This window comes from Carya illinoinensis, chromosome 3, assembly GCF_018687715.1.
Source record: "Carya illinoinensis cultivar Pawnee chromosome 3, C.illinoinensisPawnee_v1, whole genome shotgun sequence".
NCBI classification, from domain to species: Eukaryota; Viridiplantae; Streptophyta; class Magnoliopsida; order Fagales; family Juglandaceae; genus Carya; species Carya illinoinensis.
In genome coordinates, this window is record NC_056754.1 from 18,052,429 (window position 1) to 18,056,948 (window position 4,520).

Genomic DNA, 4,520 nt, shown 5'->3' on the forward strand with positions numbered 1-4,520 from the left:
AATATTGGAAAGTCACCCATTTAGTCCCCGACCCCCAACCTGCAAAATCCCCCATGTCCTTCGAATACTCTCATCCCCCACGTCCTTCGAATACTCTCATCTGGTGGAATCAACGCCGGTGGGTTGCTTGCGTCGGCCCTCTTTGACGTACGTCCAGTTGCTGCCGACAGTTGCTGATGTGTTCCTCTCTTCTGTCGCTAGTTGACGCCACGCACGAAGGGGCGTGTTCTCTTCTCAAATTTGGGGTCAAGTATCCCTCTCCGCCTGGTAAATTGTTATTATCTCTCTGTGTCTGTCTATCTCTGGTTCATGAGTCCTGTTTCTTCTTCACAGTTTTGGAGCTGTATTATGTTTAGCCATAACTATACATAATTAGGTTTGGGGTTTAATGCCAAATCCACATTTTAATTTCCTTTCTTTAGGTAGATCTATGCACATGCTAGAAACCCTTCATTTCCTTACAACAATTACTGCTAATTAACTAGGTGAATTACGTGGTGGCACCTTGGTTATGCAGGAGAATGTAAACCTGCCAACATTTCAATGCACCGGCCACTTCCTGCGGTTAACTCTCTCATTCAACTACAATAGTACTATGTGTCGGGTAGATATAAGCATATATATAAGCTGTCCATAGGTATAGACCAAATTCTTCCATTTGTGAAATTAGACTACAATACTAATTGAAACCTTTTTAATTCTCTACAAAATTAGACTATAGGTATAGACCGAAATGTTCCATCTCAGTTGCTATCCAATATGTACCTATACTCTAATTTCGTAGAGAATTAAAAAAATTTCACAACAAACCATACATGCCTTACTTTAGAAACTAAGGGTTTGAAAAAATTCCCCTTACTTTAGCCTTGAGTCTCCATGTTTGAAAGTTATGATGTAACTTACAAAGTGGGATATTGCAAAGTACAATTATAATTATCGTCACCAATGTTGCAATTGTAGTTAGCTTCACAGCTAGGAAAACAATCACCAATGTAAGACATAGATGGAGAATATCAGCAAAATCTGCTGGAACCAAAATGGAAACTCTCGAATCCTATAAGGCTTGGTTAGTAACATAGTTCATTATCTCACCACTTGAGTGCACCAATCTAGCAGACCTCTATAATCTCAATTGCTTTTTATAAATTGCTGTTATGAACAATGACCTGACTTTCAACCTAATAACCTTGCTTTAGAAACACCATTGTCTTTGTGATATGGATTCTATGCTAGCATAGATGTCCTTTGTGATGGTTGGGATGATTGTTTAGTGTTAGCGACTGCTTATTCAACTGCCATATGTAGAAATTAATGCCATAAGCAGAAATTTATCTAGACTTAAACTGCTCCAAGAACAGCCTCTAATTTTTTCTGCTTCTGGTAGTTGATATTAGCAGAAAATGGTTGACCATAAGCATAAATTCTACGGTTCCCTTCTTGTTCTACTAGGATTACGATAGAGGGGTTGAGTGAATGTACAGTTTTCAATGTGTGAGAAACTTTCGTATAATTATTCAAAGTGCTCATATAGAAAACTAAATTTACTGCAAGTGTTTCGTTCTTCTTTTTCCTTATGTTAATGAGGCTAGAGCCTCTTAACAATCCTTGGAATTCGAAGTTCAAGTTCCGAAACCCCTTTGAGAAGCCTACCAATCTGCTTTCTGTTTCTTGTAGTTCTTCCAAACTGCTTCCAAATCCTGTTATCCGGAGGGATACTCGATTTCCATTGGATGCCTTCTCAGAAAGAGACTGAATCAGAGAAGGCCATTGAAATCCATAAGAGACATCAAAATCAATTACATGTAATGCTCTGTGGTTGGTTTCCTCCTGCTCCTCAAAGGCCTCTATAATGGATTGGTTTGCAGTGAAATGAGCAAACTGGTAATGGTGAGAAACCCGATAGAGATCAGTAAATGTGAAACCATTCAGTCATCTGTAGGATCCTTCATGATCATGTTGTAGAAGGGAGATTTTCGTGTAAGAAGCCTTGCTGCCAAACCATCTGCAAACTAGGTCACGACTCGTTGCAATGAGTTGTCGGATAAGGACACATTTCGGTACAATTTATTCAGGTTCTCCAACGCCGAGCCCACCTTGTTTTGATCAACTGCAGTGGCTGTTATGAGCAGCATATGAATCAGGTTGAGGCCATTTCCATCTTCTACTTGTGCTTGTCTCTTGCGGTCTAGTTTTAGCATTTGTTCCCTAATTTGGAGGAGGCTGAATATCTTCCCATCAAAACCTTCAAATGGATGTGTAGGAATTGAAGCATCCTTTGATCTTTTCCTCTTTCTTGTCTTCTCAACACTTGAATCTGTGACAATTCCAAGGCTAAGATTCAAAAGCTCCTCCTCATCTCTGTATTCTATCATTTCCATTTGAGAGAGAGAGAGAGAGAGAGATTGTGAGTGATGAGATTTGGGATATGGGACACAAATGACACGTTTGACTATTTATTGGAGGCACTAGGTGGGGAATAACTCATAGATATTCCTTAGTGTAACCCAAGGGGATAGAACCAGAGACGAGAGAGATTGGATCTTTTCCCTTTTCTTCTTTATCCTTTCTGCAATAAGATGGATGGATTAAGATGGCCGGGTATCTTTTGATTCTTCAAAATCCGTGTCTTTGGTCAAGAGCCTAAGTAATTATTTCCTTATTATATTGGGTTGCTTTTGAGATCTATGAAAGGGTTTTTTCTTGGGGGTCCTTCGGTAGTTCTGAAGGCTTAGAAGATGCCATGCACATTAGACAGAAATAGCAAGAAAAATGGGGAATCAACCTACCGTCCTTTAAAGAATTGTCCTCATTCTCTCCTTCTAGATGCCCTAGCATAGCATGCAATAACTTGCAGTACTCCATATTTATTGATTTTTTTCTCAAACCTTGTCTTGATATTTTATCTGACTGCGTTTTCCAAGCTTCCCCAGTTGAATTTTTAAACCAGTATAGGAATAGAAACTGCCCCCTTTTGTCAATGTCTTGGATTGATTTAGGTCATATTTTAGTGCTGATGCTATGTATCTACAAGGATATAAACTTAATTCAAGAAACTTCGTTATGAATATCCAATGGCCTAGGGCGCAGCCTACCTAGCTAGCTATTTATTATACTTTGTTTTTTTTCTTACAAAGAATTTATAGCATCTTCATAATCTCCCCCTTTGTCAATCTTTTCTGTTCTTGTTGGTGTTCATTTGGAAACAAACACACATACCAAGACCACATTAGCAGAATCATATATGCATGTTTCCTTCGATGGTTTCGCACTTTGTTTCAATATATATGGTATTGTCTTTTTCTCAACACATTTTTTCAACTTTTGGAAAAAAGTTTTATTCCTTCAGATCAATTGCACTGCAATTTACAACTCACATTAAGAATAATATAAGTTGAAGAACCAGTAGCTAGCTTGAGCATTAGAATAATTAATTATATGATGGTCAAGCTCTTATACATGATATATATATACACACATATATATCTTGTCTGACCTAGTCAATATATATATAAGATTATATATAGCTAGGAGCATCTGAACTTCAAAAATCACATGAAACATTGAGGCCATGGAAACTCTTTTGTTTGCCTTGTTTACGTAGGACAAGTAGCAAAAAGACATCATGAGCTGAATTTGTTTTTCAATATATTAAATGGCTGTCCCCATGCAAGCAGTACCACATATTATGATATTACTCTATATATATATATATATATATGGAATTAAAGTACTGCTCCTATCTAGATAGATGTCTTCACCAGAACATCATCAAACCGTGTCTCATTGATCGAATGATCCGTTTGAAAGGCCGTATATATAAATATCGCTTTTATTCAGAGAGTAGAGAAATTAATTAATACATTGTCTACTACTTCTATATGCATTATACCATGTAGAATATATACATGATGCCGGCCATGATCTTCTTTTTCTTTCTGACTTCTTTCTTAATTAATTTCCTGTTTTTATAATGAATCATTGCGTACGTATGTACATACCTTCATTAAGTACGTAGTGTGTAGGAATTACTACAATATATATGATTTGAAATTAATACACCGGCAGACAAAAACTATAAAAGAGAGGCATTAATTATCAAAAATCCCTTTCTCCTGCTCCAGACCGCCAGCACTTAATTTGGTAGAGAAAAAGGGAGTTTGACAAAGAACTGTACTATATATACACTACAAGAAATAAGGGATTTTACCAGGAATTTGTTATCCCATGACAAATTTGTGTGGGCAATATGGAGCTTATGGCACAAAAAGGAGCCATAAGCATAAAGTTTTCCCAAATGTAAATAGAATCCAGAAAGGAATTTTCTGTAGCAAGCTCCCCTTCATTGACATTAGAGTTTCTAGATTTTATGGATTGTCCCAATTTTACGTTTATATGTCTTTCCATGCATATTGGATTGCTGACTTCAATGGAGCTATTTTGAGGTCATAGAGTACATTGGATTAGGTAAACCCTCTCGAAAGCCTTGGTGTTTCTACAAATCCACACCCCATTGCAAGCAT

General features: G+C 37.2%; 1 pseudogene; it reads right to left on the bottom strand.

The window, feature by feature from the left end:
- Positions 1–1,338: 1,338 nt before the first annotated feature.
- Positions 1,339–2,378, bottom strand: LOC122304573 (annotated as a pseudogene).
- Positions 2,379–4,520: the final 2,142 nt, after the last annotated feature.